Genomic DNA, 25,661 nt, shown 5'->3' with positions numbered 1-25,661 from the left:
TTAATGAATGAAGCGCACAAACAATTTATGACAAAGCCCTAAAACAGACAATTAATCGGCATAATCGTCAAAGCCCTAAAACAGACAATTAATCGGCATAATCATCATAGCCCTAAAACAGACAATTAATTGCTATAACCACAATTATTTTTTAGACAATTAATCGTCAGCCAAATTTCATAATCGTGACAGGCCTAATTGAGACGCAGGGTATGTTTAGTTCCTGTTTCTATGAAGCCCCTCCTTCTGAAGTGCAATGTGCTCTGATTGGTCAGCTGGACCAGTGTGTTGTGATTGGTCAGCGGTTTTGAGCATGTTTCAGAACAATCGAGGCATTACAGGGAGTTCATAAACAGTGCTTATTGATAAAGAGACTGACTCCCTTTAGAGTGGACTTTGTGCTTTGTAAATTTACAGACACTGTTCATGTTCAAACAGCAACATTAAAGACTAAAAGTTGAAAAAGTAAAAAAAAAAGCATAATTTAAATATCTGAGCATTTCTTTTTTACTTTTTACTAATTTACTTTTAGTTATATGAGAGCAGAAATAAAATAGTTTACATATTTTGAGGTTCCCTAGTTACAGTGTAACTACACAAATAAAGTAGGCTACTTCGTAATAATAATTAATGAACTTTCTAGGGTTATGGTTAGTTAATAACACTATTCAAATTAAAATAAATCAAATTAAAAAAACAAATCCATAAATGGTGTTTGAAAGGGTTAGTTCACCCAAAAATGAACCTTAAGGGTGAGTAAATCATGTGGTAATTTTCATTTTTGGGTGAACTAACCCTTGAAGTATTATTATTATTATTATTATTATTATTATTATTATTATTATTATTATTATATTTTAATTATTATTTTTCTTATTCTCTAAGAAAAAGATTTTGTGTGGTATTTATGTGTAGTACAGGCACTGACGGGTAGTACCCTTCAGAGCAAATACTCCATTTTCCCTCTTGAATTCATGTGGTGAAGAGCAACAGGATGAGCTTTACACACATGCCACAAACAGCGTGTGTGTAGGAGTGAAACTAAAACAGCCAAATGGCTTCATCAATAGTGCTGATGGGCACAGGGAAATTGAGAGCACTACCGTCCATAAGTGTAACGCAGATCACCTATTAATAACTCGCAACACACACTAGAAGCCACACACAAACCACAAATGCAACACACGACTCAAATCACACTCGCTGATAACGCCACCGCTTCGAATGACAAGCCAGAGAGCCACCTCATATCTTAGAAAACACCGAAAGATCCATGGCACTTAACATGAAGTGCGTGTCTTTCTGAGTGTCTTAGCCCATCTGGTCGGATTTCTTTACAAGTGTTTCCCCTCCCTCCCACTCACATGAGGCTGTTTTCCCGTTGAGCTGCAAGTGTTTAGAGAAATAAAGCGGACGGGAGAACAGAACAAGTGCGCTAATGGATTCATGAGGTCAGGCCGAAACAGCGGATCAGGACAAACACACGCAGACACAAAGCAATCCACTGAGGAATAACCGGACAAAACGGGCAGCTCGCAATGACAGCATTTCACTCTAGGCGTCTGTCTAACAGAGCGAATGAATTTGATAGAGCGTTTGCTCTCAGAGACAGCGAGAGTTTCAACTGAAAGCTTCTATCTGTGAGTGTACATCCGTGACAAACAGACTGTTAGATGACAGCATCACTAACAATTTGCAGAGTGGCTATTACGAGGTGTGACGCTCTGTTGTTGTTTAATGCAACGGTGAATGTCACTTTTTGTTTTGCACCATTGTTTTTTGCACAGTGTGTAATATTACTGTTGTGAATGTCTAAACTTTAAAAAAAATCAACATACCATTCTGCTGATGTCATTTAGACGGTGCAGGCTATTGGATAATGTTAAAGGGTTAGTTCGTAGCGTAAACAGTGCAGCGCTTCTGGGTTCTATGTCAGAACACCGGCTCACTATTGGCCAGCATCACACACATGACCAGCGTTGGCCAATAGTGAGAGTGAAAGTTGAAATGACGTTGCTGTCAATGGAGGGACAGAAAGCTCTCAGATTTCATCAAAAATATCTTCATTTGTGTTCGGAAGATGAACAAAGGTCTTACGGGTTTGGAACGACATGAGGGTGAGTAATTAATGACAGAATAAAAAATTGTGGGTGAACTAACTCTTTAAAGCAGGGCTCCGTAGTTTCAGGATTTCGTCGCTGTATTCTCGCTTTTTGCTCTCAAGTTTCTCTCTAGAGCTCCCCCCACAGCTTCGGAATAGATACAGGGTATATGCAGGAATCATAGAGATGAATTTACTACCTTTTACTACCTTTTTTACCACCTCCACAATATTTTTTACTACCAACACGACATCAAGCAGCAGCCCTTTTTGGGGGGGTGTGTGTCTGTGTGTGTGGGGTGTGGGGTGGGGTGGGGGGGTGGGGGGGGGGTTATACTTATACCTTACTATAAGGTATAAGTGTGACACTGTCACACCCATCATACATATTAGGTACACTAATGTTTAATTGTGATCATTAAGTATTGTCATTGTCAATTATGTTTTTTTTGTAGTGTCAAGTTGAGTTTCAGTTGTCCTTATCTTAACCCTAGCCCTTGAGTTATCCTAACCATAGCCCTTAGCCCTAATAAGGTGAATAATAACCTTGCCACTTTGTCATTGCTATCAACTCCGACTCACTGCAGGGCTCGACATTAAGCCTTTTCATGTGCTTGTCCTTTGGACAAGTAAATCTGTCATTCACTTGTCCGAGTAAAAAAGTTGCTTGTTTGGAATTTTTTTGGTGTGTGTGTGTGCTGTAAATATAATTTATTCTGAAGAAATATCCTCATCTGTGTTCAATCAGCTCTGACATATTTAAATCTGCATATTGTCATATCTGCACCTTTAAAGGGCTTTAAAGGTGCAGATATGGTGCCACCCCCACCCCCCAAATCTTATTAAATGTATGCTTCATCATTAGTTTTAAATTGTATCAATAGATTAAATTGGAATAGCCTAATAAGATAATATAGGGCTGTTGTTACCCTAGGTAGGGCTGATCAAATTAAATAATTTACACTGAAAATTTACAACTGCATTATATAATGTTATGAATATGAGATCGTTTTAAATATTTTTGAATATACAAATAAGAAACGTTGGAAAGAATGATACTTTTAAACATGAAAGTAAACCGCCAGTAGGAGGCGGCAGGCGACCGTCTTAATGAGCGAGTCATTGAGTCATTCATTCAAACGATTCGTTCAAACAACTGATTCATTCAAGAATGATACATGTTTATGAATGGGACATTGAATCTTTGACTCAGCCAATTCGTTCAAAACGCTGAATCATTCAGTAATGAAAACACGGTTAAGTGTTGCTGTGAGATGCGATGCGGTTCTGCTGTGATCTTTGTTTGGAACTATTTTCGCGGCTGAAACAGAACAAAAACAGTCAATATTGTGTCTAAAATGTAAGTGACTTAATTTGAACTGTTGTATGAAAGCAATGTCACATTTTCAGTCGTGATGGTATTCAGGAAAACACTCGCCGTGCACTGGTCGTGTGAGGTTGCTAAACTGTATCATATGTTAAAAATATTAAATCACATTTTGAATTGTGGCACTGACAGTATGTTGTTAACTGAGTTTAAACTGAGTTTACATTTGTTTGGACTTCTCCTCGAGAGGCTGCGCGAGCCTCAACAGTGCAACCTTGTTACCATCAGTAATACTTATCCACTATCGATCGCAACTTACAATAAATACGATACAATCAGAATCATTCTCTCATTTTAGTGATTCCCTAGTTATTTTTTTTGTTATTGACTTTTAATCAGGCTACTTGTCCGGTCGGGCAAGGAAAATTCTCTTTTACTTGTCCCTTCAAAAAATCCACTTGTAATATAACCATTCCAATGACTCCGAAGCTGTTCAGTTAAGGTAAAAAAGTTACTTAGCGCAGTCTCAAGGGTACCCCTCCACCTGCAAGGGGCGATGGGGGGTATGTGACAAGCAGGGTGGGGCCAAGAGCCATGGGAACGGAGCAAGGCCGGTGGCACAAATGCTAATGAGCGTCACCTGTGCAGCACACTGGCCTCGAGTCTCGCGGAGAGGCTCCGGAAGGAAAAAAGGAGGAGTGACGACAGTGAAGGACGAGAGAAGACCAGGCCTGGACTATTTATGTTGCGTTTTGCTTTAGTTTAAGTGGCAGTCGTCTGTGAGGTTTACTTTCATTTTGTTGTTTGTTTATTTTATGATTAAAACTATGTTTAACGTTCGCAGTTCCCACCCCCTTTTCCCCGAGCCTTGTTTTTACAACACTTGTACAACACTTGTTTTTTCCATTCAATCAATTTCCAATGGACAAAGTCAGGTCTTACCCTACACTTTTTCCCATTTGACATGGAATTACATCACATAAAAGTAAAATGAGTTGTGAACCCATCTTCCCTTCACATTGTGTTTAGAATAATCTAACTGGATCATCTAAATTTAAATTTTCTGCTTTAATCAGCAATGTTTCTTGTAAATTGACCTAAGTCTGAGAAAAGGATTATTTGAAAACATTAATATCATATAATTTCCGGCAGGTGTACAGTAATTACATTTTGGATTATAACACACTACATTTGCAGCAAGCCAAGTGGAATTTCATTGCAATCAACAAAAATGTTTTTCCTCCCCAAAGCATCCCAGGATCTGCTGTCTCAAGTGGAACAATCTCACAGTGCATACCTTTCCCCTTTCCCTTCCCTCCCTCCACTTTTCTTACCACGGTATCATGAAGACTCACTACGTAGACTTTCTCCCTCATTTCTCCTCCTTTTCTCTTCCTTTTTTCCTTCCCGATTTAATGATCTGACCAATTAGGGCTGTAGTATCTCATGAATGCTTGGCAGGGTCGTAATTGGAAGAGCTCTGAGTTTCTTTTTAATCATTAGCTTTAAGAAACTGTCTGTGCATTCACAATTAATCCTTTCAGAGAGGAAGAGAGCAGCAGAGGTAGAGAGGGAAAGGTCGGACGGTGCTACATGCACTGAATGTATTTCACAGAAGGCTCTCCGGTGTTCATGTAGTATAGTCCATACTAACGTACTAGCTCATCTGAGCTCAAATGTAGGACATTACTGCCACCTACTGCCAAGGAGCGGAACTAAGACCAAGGAGAGCAAGGAGACCTTGTATAAGAATCAAGTAGCCAGAGAATTAAAGGAAAAATGTGCCTTTTTAAGTGTTGAATCATTTTGCAAGAATGAATTAAATTAGCAACAGATGAAAAAAGCAATGTAGAGTTATTATAATGTCATACAGGATGACACCATAGAGACATATAAAGCCTGTGCTTTTATATTACTGAAAGCAGGAACATGTGGTACTGAAGCTTTGGACACATCTATAATTACACTAGTATGCTGTAGCGATAATGCAGCCCACAATGAATGAGACTTCGATGGCAACTTCAGGTCAGCACAGAGAGTAACCCACAAGGAAGCAGACCAGATGAGAAGGTAACTTACCTAACCAAAGCAGAATAAGAGATCAGGAAATTGGGAGCGTCTGAACTGGTTGAGGATGACTAAATGTCATTTAGCTTGTGCTTATATCAAAAATAACTTCTAGTGCCTAGAGCAACCTGGAGCAACCTGGTATTAATTAACTGATACAACAGGGTTTGAACCTCCAGCCTTTTAGGTTAGTAATTCAGATCTTTAACCACTAGACCACACAAACCCCACAAGGCCTGTCACGATAATTAAATAACCGTCGGATCGCGATTATTTGATCTAACCGCGATTGTTTCAGACAACCGCGATTATTGCGCTCTTTTATAGGCCTACGGCACAAGGGGGAGTCATGGACCAAAATAAATAGACAAGCACTAATTACGTTTTCCAGCAATATATTCAAAGTCATCTGAAGCCATTCCATAGCTTAATGTGAGGGACAGTAGTATATTTACATTGTTAAATTAAAGTTCACAAACTCGTCTGCAGCTGTCAATCATTCCGTTCAGCATTCAAACTCTGCAGCTGTCAATCATTCCAGCATTCAAACAGCGCGCGTCGTCCGGTTACGACAGGATACACGGTAAAACTTTCTACAATGTGACATTGACGTTATAATGCTTGATCTGTAGATAAAGGGCTGTGGATTTGCATAAAATGACTTTATTTTGCTGGAGTTTTTTGCTGTTTCTAAATGACTCGCTCGCTACCGTGTGCCTACACAGCACAAGGACTATGAATTGGCATCAGACGCACAATAACTGGAGTTTAAAACTGTGAAGAAACAAATGATCAATAAACTGTTGGACTGATATACACTAGGATTTGTGCCCTCGACATTTCTTCGCTTTGTGCCGTGAACTTTTAAATGCGCACTTGTGCAGCGCTGCGCACTGTGACTCCATGTTGCATTAAGCACATCATTCTGCACCCGCGATGCGCATACGCGCTTTGTTCCGCTCTGTTTTGAAGCGTATCATATTATCATGGTTTGTGCACATTTGTTTTTATTAACATGTTTAGATTTTATTAAATTACTGTGCAGATGTTTTAAAAAATTACTTTTTGCTGCTGATTTATACACTCACTAAGTTTAATAAACAAATTGTCATAGCTATTGAATATATTTATTTAATATTTAAAGGTGTTAACTGTAATCTTACACTGCAAAATGATAACTTACAAAGGATTAAATTCATCACAATTATTTAATGAATGAAGCACAAAGCCCTAAAACAGACAATTAATCGGCATAATCGCCAAAGCCCTAACACAGACAATTAATCGGCATAACCGCAATTATTTTTTAGACAATTAATCGTCAGCCAAATTTCATAATCGTGACAGGCCTACCCACAATCACAAACACATACATCACACCACCACCAAAATGACAGGTAACAGGTAATGGGACTTTGGACACCTCACTCTATAGTTCACTAGATCATTGTGTCTCATGCGGATGTTCATTGTCTAACACTGAAGAAGGTGAAGGGAACATACAGGTCACACCAGTCAATGTGTTGATATCACAAAGCTCTCAACCAGCTGATGAGATAAATCCAAAATAAAATGAAGAAGGTGAAGGGAACATACAGGTCACACCAGTCAATGTGTTGATATCACAAAGTTCTCAACCAGCTGATGGGATAAATCCAAAATAAAATGAAGAACGCACTGTAATGGACAAATAAATGAACCAAATACAAATCAAAACCACATGAAATCGGTTTCCTATTAAAGGGTTAGTTCATTTAAAAATGAAAAAATTGTCAATTACTCACTGTCATGTTGTTCTAAACACAAAGTAAGACTTTCGTTCATCTTTGAAACACAAATGAAGATATTTTAAATGAATTCTGAGAGATTTCTGACCCTCCATTGACAGTCCATGCAACTTCCATTTGGTCGCTTCAAAAAGTTCATAAACATATCATAAAACTTATCCATATGAATTGAGCGATTTAGTCCCAAATTAAATCTGTTCATCATATAAAGAGAAGATGTCAATTTGGACTAAACAGCTCAATTCATATGGATTAGTTTTACGTTCTATATATAAACTTTCTGAAGCGTCAAAGTGATAGAAAAAAAAAGGTTATACATGACTCACTTAAAGTGGACTTCCTTACTGTCTGTGAAGTATACACTGCCGGGTGTCCCATTAATCATTTTATTCTTCAGATGGATGCTCAGTGCATCGTGTGGACTTCAAAGTGGACTAGTACCTAACAGTTTATGCAACATTACTCCAACTGTAGACTGGGGCCACAACAAAGGCTGAGGATGGCATTTGGGACAGAGCCTTTACTTGTCACAGTCGAAGAGACAGAAAGGTGAGCACTACAGCGATGTCCAAAAAAGCATGCCTCCGTTTACAAGCTTTTACAGTTGGCTTTTTGTTTTCAGGCTGTTTTTGGAAGAAGCAATCTCTGATAACGATCCACACTTGGAAAATCATTTCAGTACAAAAAGAAATGACAAGCCCCTGGCATTTCTCAAAAAACAAAACCATTTGTACTAAATGCATTCTGAAAGCTACATTCATTAGTTTCTGCCCTTATTTTACTTGCAAATGAGCTTCCAGTCTAAATCTAAATGGCAATGTCATTATTTGACTGTTTGTTCAATTTAATATTTTTTCTCTTTTTGACATCCTAAGTAGCCACATCGGTTGTGAGCCAGCAACGTAAACACATAATGATTATTAACATACTGTGAGCAGTGCTTTCCCCCGTCCAGACTCCCCAGGTCCATCTGCCCAGCACTGTCCATCATCACGCTGCTGCCTGAAGCCACAATTATGACTATTGTGGTTAATAAACTCAACCACTGCATAAGAAATGCACAATTAGACGAGACATATGCAATCCTGTGGCATGTTGTATTCATGAGCTTGATGACATCTGATGAGCATCAGCTAAAATACTGCATGAAAATGTTCTTCTATGAAACAGGAGGGTTATAGACTGAAGTTGTTTTTAGCAGCTGACTATAGACAGAATTTGTTTTTCGAACTAACAAGCGGAAACCAAACTATACTTTTTAGATAAGGCTTTCTATGGATCAAGGGCATAGAAACTGAAATTTCTAAACTTTTTTGAGAATTATTCAATTAAAAATTTACTTTCAGATTAATTATAATACTTATTTAGAAAAAAAAAAAAAAAGTCACAGTATGAACAATTGCATAAAACAGCAACTTTGAGACCAAAAAAGAAGCATATGCCAACCAGTTTCATTAAATAGACTCAATTACCGTACAAGCTTGGAAATTGTCAGACATGGGACAGTCAGGTGAACTTTTTTTCCCCCGTAGCATACATGCACTCTCAAATAGCCAAGGTCACAATGTGGGTATAATTTGAGACAGGCCCTAAGACTAGCACCCACTTATCCAAACAGTAGATGACTGTCCGGTTGAAAAGATCAGCTTAAACCGAAACAAATTATCAGGCAGGTCTACATTGGTTGGTGGAGTTCTAGTTGGACCAGTGGACGAGCCAGACTTAGCAAGTTGGTCAACCAGCATGGTCTTTCTGATGAAGCTGGTTGACCCAGGATAATCTAGTAAAGCTATTTAAAAAGTTATAAAGGAACACAAGCATCCAAAACATAATATCTGCTGGGATCATCCCTACTCTTTGCAGCAGGATTAACATCACATAATTAATATTAATGAGTCAAACTTACAACATGTATAATGCACTCACAGTACAAACAGACCTTTCAGATCGTTCCTACAACTCTGCTAGACATTTTAATGCCGAAATCAGTGAATAGGCCGATGTATCCATTAAAATTTATTTTGGTCAATCAGAGACACATTATCTCTGTTAGCGGTGCATATTGATCAGAGGACGTCCAATATGACTTTGGGTTAATTAGCAACAAAGCTTCAAACATGGCTAGAAATGCTCTCCACACATTAAGTACACACACTTTCCCTCACATACACAACCCAAGAGATAACCACAGCTCTTCTTTCACACTCTAATCAACAAAATTGTCCTCGATCTTTGTCTCTCTCTCTCAGGGAGCTATTTCTTCGGCTTTCAGTGGGTAGTCTATCTAAATAGCACCCTATTGTCTTTAATTCCATTTTGATCCTATTATAGAGAGGGAAGCGTCTTAAATAAGCTATTTCAACCCTAAATGGATCTGTCTGGTGGACAATTAGTAGGGCACAACAGCCCACATTACAGAGAGACATGAATTGAATCTCATGACACAAAATTAAGCTAAACTCTTAGGCGTTGAGTTCAGTAGGGAGACAGCAGATGTCCTAATTAAACTGACACCCCATCTAATTTATCCGTGTGGGGATGGATTGAGTCATTGTAACGGCACACAAACTAGCACGTCTCCACAGGTGCTGAGGGACTACAAGAACAGGCGTCGTCTCCACGGACCAAACATACAGAGAACATGAAGTCAGAATTCACATGTGGATTTGCTAATGAGGGTTTTAGGTCTCAGGTGTGCAGACCACCAACATCCATATAAGACATCGACTACAGAGAGAACAAATGGTGTCCGATGCATTCAGATCAGAACTCCTATAAACTAAAAGACAAACAGCTTCAAAACATCAGGGAGATATTTTTGAACAGAACAGAACATCTCATACCTCTCATGAAATCACTGTCAGATATTCAACCTAGATAACATATTCCTGTTTAAACGCTTTATAAATAGCAAGTGCTCTACGGCATTGCATTCCAACACAGAGACTACTGCTTACAGTACAATATGCACCAGTGGTCCTTGACTGGTGGGCTGCACACCCCCAAAAAATGAGTGGCAGGTCTGGGAAAAATAAATATTTATTTTAACTAACTAAAAAATAAAAATAAAAGATAAAATGAATGAATGAGTCAAGGTCAAGATTAGTGCATTGCAATATGTGCATACGGTATACTGAACATTTTCACAAATTTAGTAGGTCAATCTGGTATTCCATCCATCAGTATTATTTTAGTATAATTTATTGAGTATCAGTTTTAGTCTATATTTAGCATTGTTAGTATTATATTTTTTTGTTTTCACTTTAATTTTAGTTCAAGTTTTAGTAATTTTCTTGTGTTTGTCATTTTGATTAGTTTTTTTAAATGTGTCTATATAGTTTTTATTTATTTTTATTTATTAGTTTTAGTTATTTTAGTACTTCAAGTTAAACTAAACAAAAATGAGAAATTCTCCCTTGGTGACAAGCTGAAATAAAATAAAGTATAATAAAAACCTAAACATTTATTTTGTTTTAAGTAAAAATTGTTTTATGGTTTTATTTTTAATTAATATAGATATAATACAGAAAAGTTATATACACTGCACAAAATATACTTATTGTTACGTAATACTTAGTGGTATAAGTAGTATGATCGTATGCCGTTCCCTATTATTTTCTTTTTGTACAGATAAGCTACAGATGCTTTGTCCTTACAAATACTATAAATTACCCTGCTAATAAAGGAAATTAAATTGAAACAGGAAGTTAAATTTGAGTGCTCTTTTGAAACAAGTCACTACTTTTCCTTAATCTGTGAGGTAGAACCCTTCTCTCTTTCTGTTTATAGTATCTTTAGATGAAGTATTGCTGAGTGTGAACGGCAGAGAGAGGACTGTTATTAAGACCTGTCTGCTTTTATTACAGTGGCTGAGGAGGCACACGTGGGACAGGTTACAGCCAACCTGAATGGCTGCGATAAATTCAGGCCTGAGCACAGGAGACAGATTAAATTCAGTCTGGGCCCAGTCGATGGCTCTGTATTAAACGACAGCGGAAGAAGGATAAAACAGAATGTCACCAATATGGTTATTAACTGGAATCAGTCTCTGTGAACGACTCAGACAGTTAGCATATACTGATAATGAGACATAGGAGAGAGAGAGAGAGAGAGAGAGAGAGAGATATGATGGGGGCAAGCGGGTGAGATGAGCAGAGAAAGGGATGAAAAGTCAAATGTAACAGGGAAAGGAAAGAGGAGATGGTTTAGAAGCTAATAATAATGTCTGAGCCATGACGCAGTCGTTAGCACTCATGCTCTTGACATGTTGGACGAAGCAGAAGTCTGACCTGCAATTTGTTTCGATTCCACTTCCCCTCTGTCATAGTGTCCCATTCCCACAGCGATTTCCTGACACCACTTATGCTGGGCTTGTTGTGAACAATTCATAGTTGTGTGTTGTAAAGGGGCACCTGGTTTAACATCCTGTTACATTCATGCTGAAAATAGTCTAAATAATCACAGAAATGGAGAAAAAAAACATACAACAAGAGGTTGCAACAAAGAGCAGTGAAATTAATAATCAAGGGCCAAGCACTGAAAGTGCGTAGGCACCGCTTGAAATCGTTGGCGTTCTTATTATTCTTCCGGCTTCTTCTTCCGCCATGGAAGTCTATGGAAGCCCACAGAACTGCTTGCGGGAAAGTTATGAAATTTTGGCACACTGATAGGGGACAGTCTGAACTGTCACCATAGCAAATTTGGAGTCTCTAACTCAATCCCTCTAGCGCCACCAACTACCCAAAGTTGCACTCATGTTTATGCTAAAAACTTTTGGACTATAAGGGCTAGAACCAATTTTTTTTCCCTCTGATTCCTTAGCTCAAGCCGATTTGATTTCCCCCTATTACGTCAATTTCCGTCATGAATATTTTTCCGCCATTTTGAATTCTCCGAAAAACGTACTTTTTCGAACTCCTCCTAGGCTGTTGCTCCAATTTTCACGAAAATTCAATCAGATCATCTTCAGACCTTGCCAACAAAAAGTTATGGAATGTATGTCGATTCATCAAACCGTTCTCGAATACCGCACAAACAAATTTTATGTAGCGCTTGCAAAAACAGATGCAAGGCTGTATCTCCGCAACGCTTTATCGTGTTCAGACCAAACTTGGTACATGTCATCACAAGCATGACTTGAGGCTACATGCTGCATTTTGGCGCAGCACCACCTACTTGTCCGGAGATTTTTTTTAAAAATTGCTATTTTTGGTTATAACTTCTGAACGGTTTGTCCAAATATCATAAAAGTGGTCTCGGTAGATTCAGGGCGTCATGCCGAGTCATGATATCCAATTTTTCCATATCGGCCATTTTGAAATTTGTAATAAAATGCAATGGGTCATTGAATTTGGGTCATCAGATGGTATGGGTCATCGGCACGATGCTCTGAAAGAGTCTGAGAAGTTTCGGACCAGCGCCACCTAGTGGTGAAAAAAACTATTTACATGCTTATAACTTGATTTGGTTGACTTATATTCATGGGAGTCATCTCCTTGCATTCCTGAATCCTTGCCGAGTCTAACGATACCAAACATTCTAGGTTTTGCCTTATGGTTAGGCGCAATGTTGTAAATTAGCGCTTAAAACATTTGCCAATATTTTCAAAACCATTAGACCGATCGAGACGAAACCACCGTAGGAAGTTTGGAAACACAGGTCGTTGACTGTATGCTATTGCCAAATTTCACACACACATGTATGGGCTCACTCTGAGAACACATAAAAAAAAGTGGTGGAACTGCTCTACTTGGTGGCGCTATAATAGAACAAAACAAGGACATTGCCATTAATTACAATATAATAGCATGATATTAAATGCAACACTTTACAAATGCATTGGTATACCGTTACAAAACTTGTTATGCGTCATGATAATCCATTAAATCATATTTTTAGTTACTGTATATATGATTTTTCAGCCAATTTGCCTATAATCTTCTTTAAATGTCTTTAATTTATCATTGTTGCAGTTGGTCTGACACTCCCAGCCATGTTGGCATATCTTATTGTCTCCTTTGCGTCTGGCCCCGATAATTGCTGCTTGCAGCTATATTTATAAATATTATTGCTGTCCTGTCGAGTGGAAACCTCGTATCTCCATATTTTGTCTTTTCTTTCATAAATCATTACTATTGGTCACCCTTTATATCTGTCTGTGGGTTTTGCAAATAGTTGACCAATGTAAAATATTAAAAAGAGTATGTGACTCTTCCTATGGATAACTCCTCATAACTTCTATGGATTCTCAAACTGTGTGTAAAACCTCATAACTCCACCGCCTCTATAGTGAATGAAAGAGGTTGAAAGAGGTTTCTTCTGCTCATCAAGCCTGCATTTATTTGATCAAAAATTCAGAAAAAAAAAATGAATATTGTGATATATTATTACAATTATTACAATTGGTTTTCAATTTATTATACTTTAAATTATCATTTATTTCTGTGATGCAAAGCTGAATTTTCAGGATCATTACTCCAGTCTTCAGTGTCACATCATTCTAATATTCTGATTTATTATGAGTGTTGGAAACAGTTCTGCTGCCTAATATATTTGATGAATAAAAGGTTAAAAAGAACTGCATTTATTCAAAATAAAAAAAATATTTTCTAATAATATAAATCTTCTTTACTATCACTTTTTATCAATTTAACACATCCTTGCTGAATAAAAGTATTGATTCATTTCAAAAAAAGAAAGAAAAAAAATTACTGACCAGTAGTGTATATTGTTGTTACAAAAGATTTCTATTTTTAAAACATTTGCTTTTTTTTTTTTTTTTTCTTTTTATTCATCAAAGTATCCTAAAAAAAAGTATCACAGGTTATGAAAAAATATTAAGCAGCAGAACTGTTTCCAACTTTGATAATGAATCATCATATTAGAATGATTTCTAAAGGATCATGTGATAGACTGGAGTAATGATCCTGAAAATTCAGCTTTGCATCACAGAAATAAATGATAATTAAAAGTATAATAAATTTAAAACCAATTATTTTAAATTGTAATAATATATCACAATATTACTTTTTTTTCTGTATTTTTGATCAAATAAATGCAGGCTTGATGAGCAGAAGAAACCTCTTTCAAAAACATTAAAAATAGTAATGTGTCCAAACTTTTGGCCTGTACTATATATATATGTGTGTGTGTGTGTGTGTGTGTGTGTGTGTGTGTGTGTGTGTGTGTGTGTGTGTGTGTGTGTGTGTGTGTGTGTGTGTGTGTGTGTGTACAGCGTTTAGGGCTGTCAATTTAAAATTCCCAGTTAGATTTAACACACCCTCTCCGCCCCAACAACAACTCACTGCGTGACATAGCCTATATAGAATGCAGTTATATGCCCCTAAAATTCAAGCCATTGGGGCAAAATGCCCCTATATGAGTTTGTCTTATATTTATATATGATAGAGTTAATCAATATCACATGAGCAACTAGTGCAATATCACATCAGTGCTGTAATTGTTCCGAATACCACAAGCGCAAATGTGATCCTTATTTTATACAACAGTTCAATGTATAAGAAGTTAATATTGTGTTATGTTATTTATATATATATATATATATATATATATATATATATATATATATATATATATATATTTTTTTTTTTTTTTTTTTTTTTGGGGGGGGTGGGGGGGGGGGTGGGTTATTATCACTTTAAGAGCACGGATCCAATATGCTTTTTTTTTGCTCTTTCAACCAACAAGCTAACTGAATAAATGTTTGCAGGAACTTCCCACCTTATAAACGCAATGCAATACCGCGCCAAAATTCGAGCCCTGTATAACTAATATTAAAAATGTGTAAAGTATATCCAATACGATAGTCTTTTCTTCCCTATTGTGACGTACAGTGAGGAAAATAAGTATTTGAACACCCTGCTATTTTGCAAGTTCTCCCACTTGGAAATCATGGAGGGGTCTGAAATTGTCATCGTAGGCGCATGTCCACTGTGAGAGACATAATCTAAAAAAAAAAATCCAGAAATCACAATATATGATTTTTTAACTATTTATTTGTATGATACAGCTGCAAATAAGTATTTGAACACCTGCCTATCAGCTAGAATTAAAGACCTGTTAGTCTGCCTTTAAAATGTCCACCTCCACTCCATTTATTATCCTAAATTAGATGCACCTGTTTGAGGTCGTTAGCTGCATAAAGACACCTGTCCACCCCATACAATCAGTAAGAATCCAACTACTAACATGGCCAAGACCAAAGAGCTGTCCAAAGACACTAGAGACAAAATTGTACACCTCCACAAGGCTGGAAAGGGCTACGGGGAAATTGCCAAGCAGCTTGGTGAAAAAAGGTCCACTGTTGGAGCAATCATTAGAAAATGGAAGAAGCTAAACATGACTGTCAATCTCCCTCGGACTGGGGCTCCATGCAAGATCTCACCTCGTGGGGTCTCAATGATCCTAAGAAAGGTGATAAATCAGCCCAGAACTACACAGGAGGAGCTGGTCAATGACCTGAAAAGAGCTGGGACCACCGTTTCCAAGGTTACTGTTGGTAATACACTAAGACGTCATGGTTTGAAATCATGCATGGCACGGAAGGTTCCCCTGCTTAAACCAGCACATGTCAAGGCCCGTCTTAAGTTTGCCAATGACCATTTGGATGATCCAGAGGAGTCATGGGAGAAAGTCATGTGGTCAGATGAGACCAAAATAGAACTTTTTGGTCATAATTCCACTAAACGTGTTTGGAGGAAGAAGAATGATGAGTACCATCCCAAGAACACCATCCCTACTGTGAAGCATGGGGGTGGTAGCATCATGCTTTGGGGGTGTTTTTCTGCACATGGGACAGGGCGACTGCACTGTATTAAGGAGAGGATGACCGGGGCCATGTATTGCAAGATTTTGTGGAACAACCTCCTTCCCTCAGTTAGAGCATTGAAGATGGGTCGAGGATGGGTCTTCCAACATGACAATGACCCGAAGCACACAGCCAGGATAACCAAGGAGTGGCTCTGTAAGAAGCATATCAAGGTTCTGGCGTGGCCTAGCCAGTCTCCAAACCTAAACCCAATAGAGAATCTTTGGAGGGAGCTCAAACTCCGTGTTTCTCAGCGACAGCCCAGAAACCTGACTGATCTAGAGAAGATCTGTGTGGAGGAGTGGGCCAAAATCCCTCCTGCAGTGTGTGCAAACCTGGTGAAAAACTACAGGAAACGTTTGACCTCTGTAATTGCAAACAAAGGCTACTGTACCAAATATTAACATTGATTTTCTCAGGTGTTCAAATACTTATTTGCAGCTGTATCATACAAATAAATAGTTAAAAAATGACAATTTCAGACCCCTCCATGATTTCTAAGTGGGAGAACTTGCAAAATAGCAGGGTGTTCAAATACTTATTTTCCTCACTGTATATCTGAGTGAATCAGCTTCTCGAACAAGAAAAAATTTAGAGCAGGACTTGATTTTGTCAATCGGGAATTGACTGGATTGTTGGATCATTGTGGTTTGCTATTGCTGTGATCTCAAATGAGTGACAGGTTGTCCCGCCCTCACACCAGTAAACACGTCATCAGAGAAGAGAAGGGATGTCGCTGCAAGAGGGAGGGAATTATTATTATAGATTAAATAATAATTAAACATTTATCTTCCCTCATATAACTTCCCTCTTGTTGTTAAAACATTTAAACATTTCTGTGATTCATTATTTAGACTCTTCTAAACATAATTATGGTTTTGTGGCACTAGCAACAATGTCACTCGAGCATTCATGCCAGTAAAGCATTAATATAATAATAGCTGAATGAGGAGTCTTCACTCACTGGTGGAATGCTGTGAGGAGAGCTGCAGGCAGAGAGAGAGAGAGATTGAAAAAGAGAGACAGAATGATGGAGATTGATGAAGTGAGTCCAAATGATTGCCAGTTGTCACCTAGACACAGACCCTGATGGACTAATCATACAGCATATGACAATGGCATGAACACACACGCCTACACTGGTACACGCACACACTTTAGTCCTGTTATGTTGTCTATGAGAAGTACACTCAGAGACGTCAGACGGATGGTTATTATCTGTCGCTCTCTCAGTGTACTGTCATTCCTTGTGTATATCTGGACAATGACAATGAGCTCCAGGATTCAACTAATGACCACAACTCATGTAAGAAAAAGACAGGAATACACAGCTCAACACGACACGTCTGAGCACGTCTAAATCCTTACTTGACCTTGTGTGTTGTTTAACTTGCAGAGCAACTTCAAACTTTCCTCTCCGTTCTCCATTACTGTTGCTAGGTCTGTTAAAATAAGCTCTTTAAGCCATTTTTCTGTACATATTTTTTTTTTTAAATAAGGTAAATTAGTGAGATTCAAATGCTTATCACCATCAACTCAGAAGCTAGAAAAAAATAACCCAATAAAAAATAACCTAATTAAATTAAAAGTGCATACATTTACCTTGGAGCATACATAGCTGCTCTTATTCCTATTATTATGTTTATTTTGGGATTGGTCATTAACAAACATTGTTACATCCTGCACAATTTTATGATCTCAGGGTTCACTGAATCACTATTATAAGTGCCTCAGGAAATATAGTTTGGCGTTTTTGTTTTTGTTTTGTTAAATAACGTGTAAAATTATGCAGACACACACAACTTCCTTTTGCATGTGTGATCAGCATGTCAGACTATATGGCGGATGACAACAGTTGCGAAGTTATAAGATTATAAGTTAAATCTGTCCTTAGGGCATTTTAAGACCTGTAGATCGTTTGCTTTGTTCCTAACAGGGACTCGCATTTTACAAGGTAACATTTCAAAGTGTACCAAAATGTTTTTATGCAAGTCACATGTGAGTAAAACTGACCTCTTATTCTTATTCCTCAGTTTCCTCTGCGTCATCCAAGATGGATTGACAAGTTCACTCTGCGAGTTTATCTGTAGCTGCCGAGACACATGCCAACACTTATACGAATGTAGCCATCATTCCCGCTCTAACTGATAAATTATATATATTTAATTTATAATGCAGTTAGAGTGAAAATCAAGGCTTCATCGGGACAGCATTCTTGCAATTCACAGAGAAGAGCAATTACACAACATTTTAAGATGAAGACTTAGACTTTGTTCTAAGCATCATTAGCTGTGTTTACATGGACCCTAATACTCCATCTGTAATCAGACTAATAGCACAGTCGTAGTAAGAAAGTCACATGTAACAACATCAATTTGAACGAATTGGCCAAATCCAAATCCAATTTAAATTTCATTCGGATTGTAAGGGGTGGTTTAAACCTTTTCTAATCCGTTCAATAGGACATGTAAACACTTTATTGGATTGCAAATGCTCAAAACTTTCCAGTTTCGGTTTTCAATGATGTATGACGTAATGACTTATGACACACAGAATGAGTTGTTGAATAAAGCGTCAAATCACTGTCAATCTAAAAATCTCCTTCCACACATTGTCTGTGAAGTGGTGCAGGACAAAGTTGTCCCACTAGTCCTTGCTTCGGACTTTCATCTATAGATGCCTATTTTGGGCACGCAAAGGGGCGTTTTTACTGCTTGATAAACATGCTTGTCCTCTCCTAATTAGAAACGGCAACGGGAAAGTCTATATATATGCGTGCAGTGTGCACATCAAAAGATCAAATCCAACATGAAGCTTGAACATAAAAACGAGCTTTAAGCTTGTGACATATGCGCACAATATACATCAACCCGATCACTTTATTTAGCATTCATGTAAACAATATGTTCAGATTCATCACTAGGAATGATTTCTTTCTGATTTAATCTAAATGTGGCCATGCAAACTAAGCTATTGGTTGGCTGGAGGGAGATCTGAATGTGAGCTTGCAGCTGATGGTTAGAAAGGGGTGGGGTTTAAATGGACTTAAATGATTGGAGAAGTCCAGAACATGTCAACCGAAAGTCGTTTCACCGGCGAAAGATCGAGTTACGACATTATTAAAAAATGACAAAAAAATGTTACTGAACAATTTCTGAGGCAATTAGTAATGTTGTCAAAAATAAAGATATTTCAATATGTATCGATACTGAACTATCTGGAATGGTTCCAATACACCTTTTCTGCAGTATCTATACACCGATACCAGCTGTGCATTCTCGCTATCTTTTCTCTCCGACGGTGACACACACCCGCCTCAATTTAATTTTTGCAATGAAGACCAGTGTCATTTTACATTTGATTACTTTTATTTCTGTAGTATTTCTTACCTGAATACTACTGTTAGACCCACCTGAAAAACTTAAAGCCATGTTTATTTCATGTCTCTTTATTCAATTGTATTTATTTGGGCTATCGTTTGCAATTTGTTTATTTGCTCTTATATTATTACTGACTGTTTACTTTTCTGTTTTTTTTTTTGTTTTTTTGTAAATTTAGTTTAACAATTTAAATAAAGCCTCCCAGTTGTGTGCAAAAAAACTACCAAAATTATAAAAAAAATTAAAAAAAATAGATAAATTATCTGTATGGCGGTATATATGGCAGTTTTCCCCATGGAATTGGAAATGGTGTCAAATATTGATTTTTTTCAAGGTATCGTATCAAAGTTGGAAATTACGGTATCGTGACAACAGTAGCAATTAGTTATCAAGATTGTATGCTAATTAGCCAGTTTAATGTATATTTGCTGATCGTGTGGATTCCAGACCATACTGCATTTGGGCTAGGAAATATAAGACCAAGCATTAGGCCAGCTCTCCTCGTGAAACTGCTATATTTGCCAGCTTGGACATTAGGTTACAATGGTTATGGCTTGTGGTGGCAATTATAACTTCCTGTTCTGATGCAGCATGAACTTAAAATTGCCAGCAAGACAATAAAAAAAAAAAAAAAAAAAGTACTACATAAACCTAATAAGCAATAAACATTCACTAAAATGACCTGTAAAGCCCCATTATGAAAACTGTCACTGAATTATTATGAAGTTTTGTAACCTGAGCTGAAAAAAATAAAACTAATAATTGTGTTCACAGTGGCTACTTTCCCTAATTCCATTCTCCCCATCTTTCTTTCCTTCACTCACTATGTCTTTCGCTCTCTCACTCTGTTGATATCAGGTCCACAAGGTGATGATCCGTTTCCAGTTCTTGCCAGACAGGAGTCTCCAGGAGGATATCCCTCTCATTACACACACGCTGCAGATCCAGACACACAACACTCGACATCACTAGAACTCCCCCCAGGAGAACCTGATGAAAAAGAGGAGACGCTAACTGCTATACTGAGACAAATGAGGGAGGGGTAGCAAGGACAAAATTGTCCTACAAAGGCAAAAGACTTTAACTCACTAGAGTGTGGAACTGAGTAAAATTACTATAAAGATTTTTAATTTTAAAGATTTAAAATTATCTATATAAAAAAATCTTGAGCTCAAACTTGACTTTTGACCACTATTTTAAAGTTACTGTACTCTGCCTTTGTATTGTCAGCAAAAAGTGAGAAGTCATGCCAAGGCAAAAGGCAGTAACTTCCACATATTATCAATTTTTGGTTGCTGATCACCATTAACAAAATCATTATATTAACACCTGTATAAAATCTAGTGATCATGGCATTTATTTTGTATGATTCACAATTACGTATAGCCATCTACTTATTGCTATCCTGTGCTTTGGTTGCAATCTGATGGCATTATTAATACATTAGACATGACAAAATACATCCATAGCGGTAAAGAGTATCTTCAGTTGGTACCGAGTGGCATTAGACTTGCTATTAGGCATTAGATCACGATAAAACAGATCCTCGGATCCGTAAGACAGCTGAAACCACTGCATACTGAAAAGATGCAGAACACAAAAGGTCGTGCTATAAATGTATTAATCGTATAGGTATATGAAGGTATATTTGGTGCATATCAACTGAATGCCTGTGACATTGAAATTTGTAATTGTAGAGAATAGCCACACGTGTATCAGTAAATGAAGTCACAGAGAGAAAAGAGTTGAAAACTTGTAGACTTTTTTTCTCTTCCACAAACACAACACAAGTTACACCTTCTCAAATTCTTCATTGCAGGTGGACAAACCCTATTCTACAAATCACAAATTAAGAAACTTGTACGCTCACATTTTTGCTACAGTTTGCTGCAGTGAATATGGTGCAAAACGCATTTACACACATGCATCAAAAAATGTGAAATGATTGCTTACATTTTTGATTGCTACACAAAGCAATAAAAATTGTATTGCCACATGAAGTGAATGCCAGCAATCATTTAGTCATTAACGAATGCACAAAACGCGCAAACTAATAAAAACATTATGAACTTTCTGAAATGATACACAATTGTATTTTAAGTTCGCGCCGAAACTATATTTACCTTTTTTGAAATAACCCATTAAACCTGCTGAGAAACGAGGAGCGTGAACTAAAATGAGCAGTTCACGCACATGCCCGGGAAACTCATGAAAATTTATGTAGGCCCCGCCCACTGCCTCTACAGATGCACAACTCACTTTTGCTCCACATTTCACATAGATCAATGGTGCAAAAGAGAGAGAGCGCGAAACTTGCCACTTGAAAGCGAAAAACAGTGTTTGAGATTTGTCGCAGCAGCAGATTCCAGCAGTTATGTACTTAAAATATTCTACATAAGTGTACAACTCTCATTGGATGAATTCACATACTGATTTGCGGACGAGCAAAATTTCTCTGTGACTTCACATTTTTTGATGCAGGTGTGTAAATGCATTTTGCACCATATTCACTGCAGCGACTGTAGCAAAAATGTGAGTTTCTTAATTTGTGATTAGAAGAATAGGGTTTGTCCACCTGCAATGAAGAATTTGAGAAGGTGTAACTGTTGTGTTGTGTTTGTGGAAGAGAAAAAAAGTCTACAAATTTGCAACTCTCTGTGACTTCAAATTTACTGATACACATGTGTGGCTATTCTCTACAACTACAAATTTCAATGTCACAGACGTTCAGTTAATTTGCACAGAAAATACCTTCATATACCTAGACGACTAATTCATTTATAGTACGACCTTTTGTGTTCTGCGTCTTTTCAGTATGTGGTGGTTTCCGCTGTCTGCTCTATTATTGTGCTTGTGCACTTCGCTCGTCCCGCGGATTTATTCCAGACGCTGTGATTGTAGTTATAACCCGTTTTTAACAGCTGGTCTGATGTTGTATGCACCGGTAGGCGATTTGTTGCTTCATTATGTTGTATGCACCAATATACCCTTGTTGCTATATTATTAACACTCCGTGATATATTAGTCCCGCGTCGGTTCAACCGTATTCAGGGCGGTGCTGAAGGAGTTAGCGAAGTTTTGGCCCACTGCCAGCTAGATGCATGTGTGTTTCAACCAGGTCCGGTACCTGAACTGGGTGAGGCTTTGGTTCTTTGTTGTATTCATCTGCTACGGCATGTGTAACATTTTTCTGTCAACTCTGCATATATCCTTTGCGATCGATATTGCACGTTTGTCGATGGAGCGGGTTCAGACCATATGTTCTGACCGTGTTTGTGCATTACAAAGCTCTGAGGACATCAAAAGTTACAGGGACTGATGGCAGCTGTACAAAGAAAGTACACAGGCTACACCGTAATTTCAGTGTTAATTGACAGTAAAACAAAGGCAGAACACCGTACAATCTGATAGGTAGCATTATTTGATAGAACACTGGCACAGTAACTTCATATTGACGCACAGCTAAACAAAGGCAGAGTACCGTAACTCAATTTGAGCGTTCCAAAACAAAGCCAATTAGCGGTAACTGGTGTTACGGTGTTCTGCCTTGGTTTCTCATGGGCTTTTCGAAGTTACTGTTAAGACAACCCATTATTTTTTTGAAAAAACAACGGAATTGACTCAAGATACAAGATCCACATGATAAAGGAGGTCTTGAATGTGGCAAAAATATCTATAACTCATTTTCGACCAAAAACGAAGTTACCGTCATTTGCCTTCGCACGGCAGAAAACAAAGGGTGAGTAGAAAAAAAAAAGAGAAAGAGAAAAACAAAGTTTAAAATATTAACTTTTTTAATGGAAAAAAAATAATCCTTCCTTTTTTGTAGATTTAAAAAAGGAAACATTTTAATCATGTACTGGTCGCTTATTTTGTTGTGCTTGTTTTCATGGTTCAAAAAAGCATAAAAAAAAAAAAAAAAAGTTACATAAAAGTCCAGACAACCCTTGCGCTAGTATATTTCAAGTCATCTGAAGTCATTCAAAAGGTTTGTGTGATGAACAGACTGACTTGTTTTTATGGATAATCTATGACTCCAGTAAACTGAATTGCTACAACCAGTCTCATTAAACTGAACCAGAGAACCTGAACGGTAAGATTCATGATCGCATCAATGGATCGGACATACTAATAATGAATAATTATTTGTTACATTTACTCAGCACTCAAAGTGCACTACATATAGAAAGGGGGAATCTCCTCAACCACCAGCAATGTGCAGCATCCACCTGGATGACGCGGCGGCAGCCATATTGCGTCAGAACGCCGAACACACACTAGCTTTATTGGTGGAGACATCTGAATCTGACATCTCTATGTCTCTCATGAAAAGAAGTGCTAGTGTTTAAAGACAATTTCAGCTGGTTTCTATTCGATAGCAATTGTATGGAATATGTTTATGATCATTGAGCTTTTGCATGCATTTCTTTTTAACCTTAGAAGTCCCCTCTGTAATTGCATGGAAAAGAGCGACTAGCACATTATTAATATATATATATATATATATATATATATATATATATATATATATATATATATATATATATATATATATATATATATATATATATATATATTGTGTTGCACAGAATTAGTGATAAATGTTTGGAAGGGTATGAGGGTGAGTAAAGGATGGCAGAATTTTCACTTTTAGGGCAACTATCCCTCTAAAAGGATAGAATAATCATAAATCGGGTTGAGAGGGTACTGGATAGACAATGAAATAAATGGAGAGGATGAAAAAGACCTGAAAAAGACCTGAAAAAAAGAGAGAGAGAGAGGCAGAGAAAGAGCGCACGCAAAATTGTCCTCATCGTTCAGTTCTTGGCAGAACATTCCCTCAGGTTACGACAGAGCCAGAAAAGAGAGGGAAACAGAGACTCACAGACACTAAAGCTAATATAATGTTTTGCTTCCTTTTGTTTTTATTGTTTGGCGTTTTTCCCTTCCCCCTTGTCTTTTCCTACTCTGAACAGGAGCTGCACCTTTGACAGACATTGATTTTTGGAAGAACAGACAGATGAGACCCACTGTAGGAATGTAGCCAGGAAAGAGAGAGAGGAAAGGGATATGGGAGACAAGAGGGAGAGAGAGACGATTTCATTTGGTGAAAGCAAGACGGATCATCCAGAAGCGGAGGATCGTTAATGCTAGGCACCAGCGTATAAACACAAGGATAAGGAATAGGTCAATACTAAGGTGAAAGGTCAAACAAGGTCACCTCTGTTTATTCTTAAGTGACTATAAAGGGCATTTTGGACTTCAAAATTGATGCATCAGCTAGAAAAGGGTCTTCAGGGCCAAGAACCTTTGGAGGATAGAGACTACGCAAGAACCCTGTTACAAACTGGATTGTAGTCATGCCTATAATATATAGCATCACATTCATAAACATTACATATGATGCTAACAAAGATTATTTAAAATTTTACTATGAATTTATGACTTTGTGCATCAATATATTAAAGTTATTAATGTCATGTACATTTGAATGTGGGAGGGACAATGAAACATTTAGCAGAAATCTAGTTTAACTGCAGCTTTGATTGAAGTTAAACAAATACTGTATTTTTGTGCAGAGAGCATTTTCATTTTCAAATGAAAAATTAGAGATCAAAAAATAATTGGCAGACCCCTGCTGTACCACCATAGATCCCCTGCTGAAAACCCTCAAGACAGAATGTGCATACTCAGGACGGTTTTATTTGATACTAGATTTTTCTAGAAGTCTTAGCGTCACGTTAAAAATTTCAAGAACACAGATGTTACTTTAAAGCTTAATTTACTTGCCATTAAACTTTATTTTGATTATACAGTATTACATCTTCAATCTAATCAGGGCTCACAAAATCGCTAGCCCGACGTCCCAGGGCTATTGTGTTTTCCAGTCGGGCTACCAAAATGCATAACCGGCCTGCCCGACGGGTTATCTGAAATAGTGTAATCAAATTCCTCCCTTTAAAATAACTGACTAGATATTTTAATTAAAAATATGACCGTGCAAGTTTTTGATCATGCTGATTTATCCGCAGAGCAATTTCTCATGAATCTCCGTGCCTGTTTTAAGAGAAACACATGATCAGTTGCGTAAGTTTGTTTTAAAAAGTGGGTGGGACAGGTGTGTGAAAAAAAAAAAAAAACATTACGATGTCTAGAAATCAATTTCAATAGT

The 25,661-nt window shown here is 37.5% G+C and overlaps 1 long non-coding RNA gene across 1 annotated transcript; it reads left to right on the top strand.

Moving 5' to 3' along the window:
- Positions 1–1,368: 1,368 nt before the first annotated feature.
- On the top strand, positions 1,369–23,385 carry LOC311077424. Its single transcript, XR_014604884.1, has 3 exons — positions 1,369–1,640; positions 7,680–7,831; positions 20,348–23,385. It is a non-coding gene; the product is annotated as an uncharacterized lncRNA (long non-coding RNA).
- Positions 23,386–25,661: the final 2,276 nt, after the last annotated feature.

The sequence above is a fragment of the Abramis brama genome (assembly GCF_963993115.1).
Source record: "Abramis brama genome assembly, chromosome: 2".
Lineage (NCBI taxonomy): Eukaryota > Metazoa > Chordata > Actinopteri > Cypriniformes > Leuciscidae > Abramis > Abramis brama.
The sequence above is the reverse complement of the archived record's forward strand: the minus strand, read 5'-3'. Positions and strand labels throughout refer to the sequence as shown.